The sequence below is a fragment of the Apteryx mantelli genome, chromosome 5 (assembly GCF_036417845.1).
Source record: "Apteryx mantelli isolate bAptMan1 chromosome 5, bAptMan1.hap1, whole genome shotgun sequence".
In the NCBI taxonomy this organism is placed as follows: Eukaryota; Metazoa; Chordata; class Aves; order Apterygiformes; family Apterygidae; genus Apteryx; species Apteryx mantelli.
Window position 1 is genome coordinate 76,186,009 of NC_089982.1, and position 13,511 is coordinate 76,199,519.

A 13,511-nucleotide genomic window follows, 5' to 3' on the forward strand; every position below is an offset into this window, starting at 1 on the left:
CAAAAATACTTGCCTCAAACTCATGCAGCCTAAACCTCCTCATTTTACCACTATGAAACATAAAGAGGAAATTACAAATCCCTCTCCTCATATTTATAGTGCTGAAAACTTGTTTTCTTGGGGGAAGGGTACAGGGAATAACAACTCAATATCAAATTGCTTAACTTTGTCACCTGGAAAATACTGTGTTACTGAACAGAATCTATTTTGGTCTCCTGCTTTTAACATTTTGACTTCCCTTTCTAACTTCCAGATTGCACATGCTTGCTCCTGCCTTTTCTTTCTCCCATGCAGCTGCCATAACTCCACGCTACATCCTGAATCACTGTTTGCGTGAGCGGCCACGGAGGCATGCAGCTGAGCACCAGGGCGAACTGTTGCCTCATCCTACATGTGCAGCAGTCCCTCTGTTGCAAGTTCTTCCTGCATTCCCCAAACAATTTTGTGTATGTTTTCCATGCAGAATTTTACACATCCTCTTTCAATAATCAGGCCAAATCTAACCAAATCTTTGAAGGTAACACAACAGCTCCACTGCACATGGCATCTCCATTTCTGTTTTGGCATTCCCCTTTAAATAACCTGGCAACGTCAACATATATGAGACAGACAATCAATCCTCATGTTATTACCAGCTAGAAAATACTATATTATCCCGAAACAATGAATCCCACACTCAATACCTTACTCAAAGTAAAGGCTGACTTCTTGATCAAGATTCACCCAATCTAAGGAAGAAAGGTATCGAAATGATGCCTAAGAAACTGAGGATCATGTCAGACAGCTGATGTGATTAAATTCAGAAACAGAATTATCAATCTGCAATTGCTGACAACGATCAAAATAGATGTCATCTGTTCTATTCTAGATCATGGGATTTAACCTACTCATTATTCCTATGCTGGCAAAATTGGTCTGCAGATTTCATAAGTTTTCTTTAAAGACTGTTAACAGACTATATGCTTCTGATCTACCTTGGACCCCATTCTTACAGGGCTGCAAAAATCTAACTCACCTTTTTGGTTCCTCTCTCTCAGCAGTTTGCAATCATTGCCTCCCTCTTAAGTTTAGAGCAAAGTCTATTTTAAGCAAATGCAGTCGCTTTGTGGTACACTTGCACAATTAAAATTCTGCCGTAATGTAAATAAGGAATAATGTTACCGCCCAAAAGATATTTGTAATGGAGCTGGGAAGGTAGGACTTACAGATGACCTGAACTCTTTACAAACCATATTCCCAGTGAATGAAGGGCACTTCAGAGCACTGCCATGAGGTCCGTATTCATCTTGCGCATAGGCAGGTGAGGAAGCGAGCAGTTTGTTCTCTTCCCCAACAGTGGGCAGCAAGACAGCAGGGAAGCCAGAACTAGCCCCGAGGCCCCATTGCCACCTCTAAAGTCACACCTTCCTTCCTGGCTATACAGAAATCATTTTCAAAGTATTCAGCATTCAAAATTTACCATGAGTGAGTAAAAAATGATTGGGGAAAAAAATCCTCAGATCAGTTTCTTATATCTAAACTTGCTCTTTCATTCTCAGTTTTCACCTTTCCTATGCACTCAGTGACATCAATGAGTTGAATATACAGTTTATGGGAACCTGAGGCAGCAAGGCAGTAAATACCCTCGAGGAGTCTGAGTGGCTGTGCTGGAGCCAGGCTGAGACCTGGGAGCGCTGAGCACCTTTGCAGGGTTCTCAGCACATTGCCAAATTCAGCCTTCTCATTTTGAATTTCCACCTTTTGTTTTTTCAACTTGTACTTAGTGGTATCTGTGTTTCACACCACACATTTACAATTGTTCTGCAGTCTGAGACCGTTTTGTATTCTGGTATCTGTGTGCTGATTTGTTAACTTCATTTCTGACCATTTTTGAATTTCCTTTCCTTAGGGGCAGTATTTTGTTATTTCTCTCCTATTACTTTCTTTGATTCTGGATTGGCTTAACATTCACCAAAGTATTGGTATGACCAAATGATTTGGGTCCAGCTACTGTCTCTCCAGCAGCAGTGTCTCCTCTGCAGCTGAGCATCTGATCTGGATCTTAATTGCTCTAATATGGCTCTGCAGTCATTGCATTGAATTCACTTGCACTATAAGAAATTCATATATCCTTCTGTCCAACTATTCAGAGTCAGTCCATACCTTCAGCTTTCATGAGCTCTGGGGAAATGAATGCTAAGACTTAACATGAGTACTTGTGGGAGCTTGCAGGCTGTCATTGACAGGAGTTGATGAAGATGGTAAAATATCAGTCTTGGCTAGCAAACATGAACAGAAAAAAAATTACCTCCTACTGAATAACCCTGCTAACTGTTTGATTCATCTTTCCCCAAACAAACTAGTGTCAAGAAAAGCTGCTAGGTAGATAAGAACATTATAATTTGAGACAGACTGCAACTTCTCTGGCATAAGTAATCTCATGTTCCTTCACACTCTTATGGTCTCACCATATATCCGTGATTCAAACTGTGAACTCGTTAGGAGAGAGAAAAATGTCAGCCCAAGCATGCATTAGGCAGAGCATCATGGCCTTTAAGTGTTCTGGCAAATAATAAATCGCAGAAAGAGGTAGGTGAAAGTGTTCTGAGTTCATGAAAAGCAAAAGTCCAACAATAAATGATAATCATAAGGATGAGAGTGGTCTGGAGATTAAGGCACTGCCTAGCATTCATAGGGCTTGCTTCAACTCCCAGTTCTGGCAGAAATTTGCTTTGCTCCCCCACCCCCCAACACAGAGTAAGAAAAACAAACTATTTGTCTCACTTATTTGGACTGACAGTGATGAGCAGTAAAATCTGTTTTTATACTGTGAGCACAAACCCACACAATGGATCCCTTGGGCTGGCTAGTGCCTTTAGATATGCTATAATACAAATATATCACTGTGCCCTTTCAAAAATGAAAAAGGAAAAAGCAATATTTTCTATTCAATTGTGGAAAAAAAACAAAACTCAGCAGCAGCTGTTGTCTGAAGCATCTTCCACAAGTACTTTATTCAGTGCAATAGCAGGCCTGCAAGCCATAGCAACCATTTTCCTGTCATTTTTAAGTGCTATTTTCATTGTATAAAGAACAAAACGTTGAGAGAAAGATAGAAAGACAGAAATGGTGTCTGCCACCAGGCTATCACTTCATTGACATAGCCACAGAAGACAAATTAACCAAACAAAATGCACTTTATTGAGGCAGGTTGAGTTTTGGGTCAATTTCCCAGCTGGAACAGTTGTATGGAAGCAACTACTCATGTGCCTGAGAGGGCACAGCACAAGCATATGCAGGGAGAGGTAGCTCAAGACAGGACTAACAGAGCCATGTTGAGTAAACCAAGAGCAAAACCAAGGAACCCTGCTTTTCATTCAGTACCATGACACAAAAGAACTTTTTCCTCAAAAGCTTGACTGGGACTCGATGTAGGGAGCGTCTAATAGCTTTAACATACAGGAAGAGCAGAGCATTACAAAAAAAAGTTCATTCTGTGGATAAATGCAGATACTGCAGATTCAGTGTGAACTAAGACTTTCAAGGTTTATATTATTAGCTACCACCAAGTTGTGACAATGAAAATAAGACCAGATAGCATGGCTCCAAGACTAGGCACATGATGCAGAGGAAATATAACAAAATGGCACATGAAGTTCTCAGTAGCACCATGCAAAAATAAAGAGGCACATCCTAAAAATTAAATGAGTGGAAACTACTTAGTATTAGACCCTATCCTCTATTAGCTAATAGGAGGGGGGGAGGGGGAAACACCAAAATAAGAAAACCCACACAACTTTCTGTGATGTATTTAATGAGATAGTAGGGCTTTAACTGGTGAATGACCTACACTGATGTGACATCACATTTCTCATTCAGCTTTAACATAAGACACATGCAAGTTATTTTTGTTTGTATTGGGTTGGCAGATGCATCCATTTGAAAAAACGTAAAATGGGAAGCTTGCTAGACAGTGACGCAACATAATGTGCAGTGCCAAAGCAAACTTTGTGTCTGTTTCTTTTCACAATGACATTAAATGAATTGGAATTAAATCCATTAAGAGACTGGATTTACACTCATCTAGAAACCGAGTTCAAGTGAGACTCCCATACAATGTCTTCTCACAAGCAAGGAAGCCACGAGGTCCTTGTTCTGCAGCTCTCCTTTTCCCCTGTTCCATTAAGGGTTCTGGGCAGTGCTACGCCACTAAATATCACCAAAATGTGTTCTTCAAAGGGGGCTTCATCTTCTGGTCTGCCTTTAGAATCCTTCAATTTCATAGGAAGCAGATGACAGGATTCTTTACTCTGTTAGAATGATTTTACTCAAACCCATACAGTAAAACAAGGCAAAACATAGCCCACAAACTTTAAGAGCCTTACTCAAAAACCCTAAAGAAGTAAATCACATTTAGATCCCTCAGTTTGCCAGAAGCTTTCTCTCTTCACCTATTTCACAGTAGAAACTACCTAATCACAGGCAGCAGACCTTCTAGCTACCAGAAACACCTCACACCATAACTCACCCTCAACAAGGCTCCAAGTCAGCTTCCCGTCATCCCAGGACCTAGCTTTGCCAGCCTCCCAAAAATAGCACTACTACCCAGTCCACTGTTTCTGCTCTATGCTTGCTGTTTAGGACATTTCCCTCACAAAATCCCCTATAAGTAAAGACCTTTATACTTCACTGGAAAGCATTTATCTCCTCTCTAAATCTTGGAACAAGTTAAGTGGCCACACCTGCTGCAATAAGTCTCTGTGGTTTAAAAAAAAAAAAAAAAAAAAAAAAAAAAAAAGTTGACTGCTGCTAGGGGAACTTGTTCATGCAGCTGAGGTGAATAAGCAGGAGAGCTCTGACAGGGCCTGTGTTAAAAAATGCAGAAAACAAACCCTGAATCTTTATTGGTTATAAATCAGTGTAACTCTATGTTTTTTAATAAATCTATGATGATTTATTGCAGCTGAAGACTTTGTACAATGTCCTTCAATGGGCTGAAAACTCTCTGTTTTTATTAGAAGACTACTAAAAATGTTTTTCAGTCCCTGGAGAAGTAGCTTGAGATACTCTGGCTGTATGTCCAACTTGTAGGGCTTTGCCTTTATTGCAGACTTAGCAGCTGTGGCTGTTTTCTTGCCTTTAAGGAAGCATGTGTAGGGAATCCTTATGAGGTCTTTTGTGTACAATTCATTGCTTTTCTAGCTGTGATTTTTAGATAGGTTAAACGTATCTTCAACTGTTGCCAGTGAGAATGCTGAGCCAGAGCTAAAGAATTGTAAACAGAGCTGGGTATTAATGCAAGAAAATGGCCAGATTAGTTTATGCATATTATCTAGTCCTGGATGAATCTTCCTCTTCAGGATAGAATTCAGTTGAAAATATGTAAAAATCTTATTGTACACTTTTTCCAAATCCATTGCAGGCTGCAAATCTAAAAACACTTATTCATATATTTAACTTGATACACATGAGTAGTTCTATTGATTTCTCTCTATATTGAGTTCAGTGGAGCTACTCACATGTGTCAGCGTAAACAAAAGCATAAGTGTTTGTGGGACAATGATTTAATTGCTCTGATCTCAATTTTTATGCTATTCTTTACCAAGGATTAACTACTGGAAAAAAACACCAGAGAATAGTAAATTTTGCAGTTCTAGCACTTTCAAATTAAGATCGCAATTCTTGCAAGATTGTAAGTATTCAGCACTAAATATCTACTTCTTAAATCCTTTTCAATTTGTATAATATCTTTGAGTTTTACACCTATATGTAAAAAATATAAAATATATAAAGAAATATATAATGTGAGAACACATATTTGCATGCAGTTACATACCTGCTACATATATTGCTATGGACTGAAGGTAAGAGACAGACTATAAAGATTAGAGATTTATGTAGTTAATATTTATGTCTTTTTTTTTTTACTTTCAAAGCACTTACATATTTGCCATTCTCAAATATTGAGGATCCACACAAACTTCTACCTTGCTCTCATTGCTTTTTAAGACTGCTTTTGACTTGCACTCCCCACTCAGGATTTTGAACATTAAACAAAAAGGCTGAACACTGAATCTATTTCTCAGTGTACTCTAGTCTATGCTTGTGCTGACCATGTTCAAGAAACTGCATTAGGAATTTTCTTTTTTCTGCTGAGAAGGAGAGGATGAAGGAGGAAAGAATGACCAATTATAAACTCTGTTGTCTTTAGATGAAAGAACCTTTTTGTGGTATTCTTCGATCTCTTGTTTGGGCTGTCAACAGCAATTTGATAAAGAATGTTCCTATGTCTGACCTGTTTTTTCAAGATAGTAACCTATATTGTGTATCATCTAAAGCCAGGGGATAATCATCCGTTATACTCTGCATTGCTGTTCCTGCAAGTTGAACATAGCCTTTAAAACCCAGATGAGTTGATTGATAGTTGTGTTGAGAAAGCTGCTACTAACGATATTTTAGTTAAAAGGGGGAAAAAATAAAGTTTCTTTAATCTGATTCTCCCCTACCCCCAACACCACACTTCAGAGGCCAAAGCTCATGATAACTGTTTTGTGGTGAATGGTCAATTGTTACAAAATTCTAATTGGTTCTGGGTCAGTCCCTTTGAAATAGCTGCTGTGCTCCAGTAATTTTTTCAATTAATTCTTAACAACTGACAAAACTTTGGATCTTGTCAAAAATTGTTCGGATTTTTATAGTAGGTAAGAACACGGAACAAGATTAGCCTGGATTAGGAAAGATTCCTAAATATATTATCACCTAGGATATAATTATAGTTTACTTCTCTTTTTGTCTTTGCTCCCAGAAATTAACTAATTCTGTAGGGTTTTCTTTCCTGTAAATGCTTATTGAAGACTTTTATAAGGATAAATTCTATAAATGCATGTGTGCATTTCCTTGTGGATTTATGAATAAATTGGGCAAATACATGCTAAGAGAAGGACTTCAGTTAGGAATACTATGAGACGTATTTTCGCTAGATTTTTGGATCCACCTGAGATCTGTGCAGAACAGGACTTGTGTTAGCCAATCTTATGCCCTCAGTGACATAAATCAAGTGAGCAGGGACCAGTTCTCTGCAGTGTAACTTAGAGCAACCCCAAGACTAATTTATTTTCTACTGAGTTTAACAACTCCAAAGAGAGTGGAGCTTGTTGAAGCACAAAGTCAAGCCACACCTTTTTCTTTCACCAGAATGACCCCAGATAGAAAATGAAATTATCTTTAAGGTCCCTTTTCTACAGCAGAAAATAACTCATACAGAGTCCAGGAACTTAACATATTATTTTTTTGCCTGTAAAACAAGCAGGTAAGTATAAACATTTATCTGAATATTTTGTATTGATCCTTCCTTCTGCAGAAATGTATATAAATCCAGATATATTATATCACCAGAGACAGTAAATCCAGAGTTCATTAGTAAATCTGACTGGATTATAAACTTCAAGTATTTTCACAAGTTTTCTAAATTATCAATAAAGCTTAATCATTTGTACGGGATCTAGTTATTAGCTCTGTTATTTGTTCATGAAGCTTAAAGAACTGAAGTTTGGATCCTCTGGGACTTAAGATTCTGATATAATCCTTTTGCTGTAATTCAGGAACAGTTACATTGGCTTAACTAGAGTTATCACAGTTTTATACCATAGTTCCTGACTGGAAAAGCTAATCCACTATTTTAAGAAGAGATCATCTTTAATCAACTTCACATATTTTCATCCAGCTTGACCTGCTCCATAGAAGTTCTCAATAGTTTGTATTTCCTCAGCTGTTTATAAAAGTTGTGTATATAACTGTTGCTCCCTTAATATGTATGCGTATGACATGGAGAAATGTCATAATTTCTCACTCTTTTCAGAGAATGATAAAGAAAGTATGGTGAACTGTAGACACTGTTAATAGAGCTGCAGTTACACTTTAGACTTCTTATTTCATGCTCCAGAGAGCGGTCATGGAAGTCTGTCAAAGTGCACAAAGCTGGGCTATTCGGAGCTAATTCTTGCTGGTCATGTCAGACTCTATTTGTTACACTTGCACATGTAATGTTGTACTCCTCCTCAACTTTTTGTTTTGGAGCTAATCCATGGAGTACTTCCAAAATATAATTAAAATCAATACTGATTTCAGCATATCTTCATTAGAGATACTGCTGAAACATTTTGTATGCATTGACTTATGCTATGGAACAGGGCTGGGAGAGGAGGTCTGCCCGTGTTTTTGTGGGTGTTTAGGTGTGTTGGGAGTTGGAACCTGAAACATGAATTTTTGTTAGGTTGGCCTATAATATTACAAGAAGCCAGCCTAAAACCCTGAGAATTGAACACCACTTTGAGCAGTGAAATTAGGAAAAGCCTGCTAGAAAGGATTTGAGTTTCACTTGTTGCTAATCCTTATAGAACTTTTAAATCTGTTAATGAAATAATTTTCCAGTCCCACAAGCATTGTTGTGATTTGAAAGATATTCCTGTTCCAAATAAAGATGTCAAAAACTGAAAAAATCAGAAATATCTGAAAAACATTTTCTCTAACTTGTCAATATTTCATCTCCACTTCAGACATTTAAAAACATATTCACTTGATCTGTAATTCTTTTTCCTCTTTTAGAAAAGGAATAAAATCATTATTTAGAACCATGAAGTTAGCAATTGTCATTTTGAAAATGTCGCATCTAAAAATTCGGATGATTTTGAAGTGTTTTTCAAAATGCCCTAGAGTCAAGTAATTCATCCAAATATTCCCTTTCCTATGATGGGTTTTAGATGAATCAACATTTACAATTAAAAAATATTTTGCTGAAAAAATTCCAGATCTACAGCTGGTATTACTGGCCAAAGGGGAAAATATAATAAAATAACATGAACTTGGAGATTCTAGTTACAATAGCCATTGAGGTTGTCTTTCACCTGTGGGGATATCGAATTTCTGTGGGCCTGGAGTCTGTTTCTAGTTGTGTCACAGATTAACGACATAACCTTGAACAACTTAGTTAATTATCCCTCTCCTTTAATTGTCCCCACTTTAGTTTTCTCATCTCTGGGTCAATATTACCTGGTAAATGTGTGGAGAGGCAAAGCCAGATGAGCTAGTGCTGAGAGTGACCCTGCACTGGGGGGCTGCCAGGGTGATGCAGGGGTCAGCAACTCCCTGGGACCAGGCGCTGCAGGGGCTCCTCGCACCTGGGGCTCATCCCACCGCCCCACGAGCCAGCAGGATAGTCAGGGGCAGCCCTGACATCGGGCACTGCCATGAGGACGGTCCAAACAATCACCCATGGGTTGAGGTCGGGGTTGGGATCAGGCCACGCAGGAGCAGAGCCATGGTGGGGCTGGAGCCCGGCACTGCTGCGGCATCACAGGGCAGGGACTGGTGGCCCTGGGCTGGGCTGAGATGGGGGCCCGGGGGTGGACAGGACTGGGGAGGCCACAGCGGTCAGCAGAGGGATGGTGAGGTGCATTCAGGGCCCTGGCAGGGGCATCTAGTCTTGGTGGTCAGAAGCAGCAGTGATGGGAGGACACTAGCACTAGCAGTAGCTCTGAAAACCTACTAGAGGGGCGAGAAGGTTATGCACTCCTCCTTTGATAGTCCATTTCCTCCACAGCAGTTGTCAGGTGGAAGCTGGCACAAATCTGAGTCCAGACTACACCTTTTCTAGAGATTAGCCAGGCCTGGTGGTACATCTTTTCCCCTCAAACCTATCTTCCACCCGTAGGAACTCTGTTACTTCTCCAGCCATTTCCATCCATCCACCCATATTTCATGTATGTAAAACTTCCATGCATGTGTTACATGTAAATGTAATAGAGATTACATATGTAATCATAGAAATCTTCACTCGTAGAAAATGTTACCATCTTGCTTATCTTTATTAGGTCACATCTAGGCTCTGCTCTTAGGCAGGAGCCTGCCCAGCTCCCTAGATGGGTTTGTGTCCCAGCATGTGCAGACTGAGAAAGCTGGAGCAGATCTCAAGTTACATCGTGTTTATTCAATGCAGGATCTCTAACCACATCATCAGCCTCATCACCATTGCTGATGATGTGACACACATATATTTGTCAGCCTTAAGATTACAGCCAAGATCGGTTCTGTTTTGCTAAGCTAAACATGTAATAAATTATAGTTCTACTTTACCATTTTCCCTTGGACGTAATATTTAGGGCAGTGGGGTCATGGGCAAATGCTCTTGAGAGAGGTGCTGTTTAGATGAAAATAAAGGTAGGAGCCATAGATCTGCTTCTGTAAGCAAAATATGTGGTGTTATTGATATACTGTGGTCAAACTGCATAGAGGAAGTGTGAGTGAGATAAACAGGTTGATATACAGACAGATAGGTAGATAGATAGGTAGATATAAAGAATTATTCTATAAATAAAACAAAGCAACATATTAAACAGCTGATCCTGAACAAAATAATATAAAACTATTGTTGTATTGCAACATTGTGTCATTGAAATACAAAGGAAAGTGTATAGAGCAAACTTTTTGAAACTTTCATTGTAAATCACCAGCTTAGGTACTACATCAATGTGCTGTGTGCATTTCTGGTCCATACATTCTGGTGGGGGAAAAACACACCCAGAGCAGAGCACACACAATAAAGACTTCAGGAAAAGGTAAAGAAAAGCCACATCCATGCTAGAAGGATTGGATAGAATCCCAGTTCATAAACCTGGGGATGGAAGAGATTACAGAACAAGTCCTGATGATACTATAAGCTTCTTCAAAGTAGAGGTTTCCAACAATGTGAAAGTGATCAAATCAACGAAGATAGCCTAAAATTATGCATTGAACGATCCGAGTCATTGATTAGGGGGAGAAATCATATCAGACAGAGCGGTTAGGCATTGGGAGAGAGGTAATGGAGGTAATTGAGGCACCATCACTAGAACTATTCAATAATAGATTAGATAAGTAGTAGAAATAATGTAGGGAAATATCGTGCATGAGGCAGGGAGCTGAACTGAATCACCCAGGAGGAGAATAATTGCAGTTATGGATCTGTTCCCTTTGTAACTTGAAAGTGGTGGTGCCAGGTGCAAATATTAATTCTACTAAAAACTGAGCTGGAATGTGCCTACTCTAAAATGTAACCAGAATCCATTCCTGCAGCACAAATATATTCTACTTAGGAATGAGATTCAACCTCATTTCACAGACCTATGTATTGTTGTTTTTATTTTGATTTTGCAAAGTTAATGCTGTCTGACACTGGAAAAGAACTTGACCTGCAAAGTTTATTGAAGAAAAATCCATGCTCCTTGATCCCATTCATGCAGGGAGAATGTTATGCTTGATTTGTGAATCTAACATTTCACTGTAGTTTTGCATGTTCATAAAAGAGACCTTAGAATAATCTGAGTGTATAACACAATCTGAGAATATAAACAGTATATTCCTCTGGGCTTTGTAGCAGAAAGCAGAAACAGCAGTGGAGAATTAGTGCACATAGCCTTTCAAAAGATGCAAGAGCTTCACATTTTCTTTAGATATTTCTAACAGCCTCATGTCTGAGACATGTCATATATATAAAATGGACCTGGTCCTGTTTCCAGTAAATTAAGCCACATTTTTCCTATTACTTTTATTGAGAAGAGTAGCCAGATTGTCTTTCAGGAAAGACCTGATCAAAAGCTCGTTGAGGTGAGAGAACCTTTTCAAGTCACTTAGTTCGGTTTGGTCCCGTGTCCCCACGGATTTGTTAGACGTTTTCCTCAGCTTCCAAGCAGATCTGCGAGGGCGGTAGTAATCTAATCAAGTCTGACAATAGCGCTTCGCCAAAACATAGCTTCGTAGTGAAAAGCCATATGTTTAAAAATGCATGCCTTGCAGAAGTTCCCAGAGCCTCTCCCCAAATTGCTTTCACTTACTATGTTTCTCAATGTTTGCTTACAGTAATCCTGGGCCAGATTTATGGTGGGAGGCACTTTCAGTTCATCAAGTGCAGTCCCCTGCTATTATTGTCACTGCACTAAGTAGTCCCTTTCATAATATGAAGTCAGTGAATTCAACAGAAAACATGAGAATCCATTGATCCTGACATCTGACCCAGGTCAAAAGATTATACAACAAAGGGACAAGTAGACATATTAGGGACTTTTCCCCATCGATTTAGATCAGAGTCCAATGACATGGCAAAGGAGACTGATCTCCTAACTGTATCAGCCATCTGTTACTTTTGATAGTGATGCTTACAGATTCCTTGTCTCTCTTGAGACAGAAGAATTTGTACATGCAAATGACTGCAAGATCGAGTTTCTGTTTCTGGAAGAATTCGTAAAAGATGGGAATTATTTCAATAACTGATTTGCTACTTTTAATTTTTATTTTCAAACTACTTCATGCTACTGAATCAGAAGTCTTCCTTTCAAAAAAATAATTTTTCCTTTAGGATAAAAGCCATCTAGCAAAATAACAGCATGGAAACATTAAAAAACAGTTGCTTCTTGTCGTGCTTTTGGTTCTCTGAGCCTCCAATAAATAGAATACATCTTTATTTTCCAAGTACAATCTCATAGATTTCATGAAGCAATCTCTAAGCTCATGATAGTAAGCATACATTCTTTTTTTGAAAACTTAGTTGCTCTCTTGTCATCTATTTTGCTTTGATCCCAATTCTACAACTTATAACACATGGCTATATAAAGCTCATTGACACAAGGATATATAAACTAGTGCAGTTTTCCTCATCCATTAAAAAAGTCAGGTTTAGGAATCTAGGAAAGCAGACATACATATGTGAAGTAATTATCTAATAATGGAAACTGAATGCAGATATTTAGTTACAAATCCACAAATTAAAGGCTCTTTTAAAAACACATGGTAATCCTACCACATAACATTTCCTAGAGAGTAATTAGAGTTCTTTGCAATGACAATTTGCACATTAATGACTCTCTAAGAAAACATTGAAATTACACAGTGATATACCATAACAGCTCCAGGTTGATTCACTTATACTGTATGAAAAGACAGACAGATAGCTATGTCACAGTATGCATTAGAGAAGTTATCAAATAATCTTGTATGTATAAAATATTAGAGATTAGTATAAATAAAACTTTGTTTACTATTTAACATTTTTCAGTGTCTCATGCTAAAACACAAGGAAATATGTCTGAAAATACATGAATATTGGTTATTTATTCAGCTGATGACTAGGAATCATCGTACAGATATAAATCTCAATAGGCATGGAAGAACATGGTGATATTCAGATCCTTTTCCACTTGTACAAGGTTTCACTCCGACTTCAGTAATAGACAATGAAAGATTCAGTAGACATTGAAGCCCTAAGAAAACAAGAAAAGCTTTCAGTTCATGGGTCCAGCCATTGATTTGCAGCATAGATCTTATGTACAAAAAATGAGAAATGAGGATGGTTATATTGTCGGAAGTAACTTAAGGAAGTATATATTTCATGGTGAGAGTGACTATGGTTTCTACATACGGAGCAACAAGTTTCACCAGTTTCCAAGCCTGTCCATCACATCTCATTTTTTCAGTATAATTTCTTTCATATTATAACTGCAGGG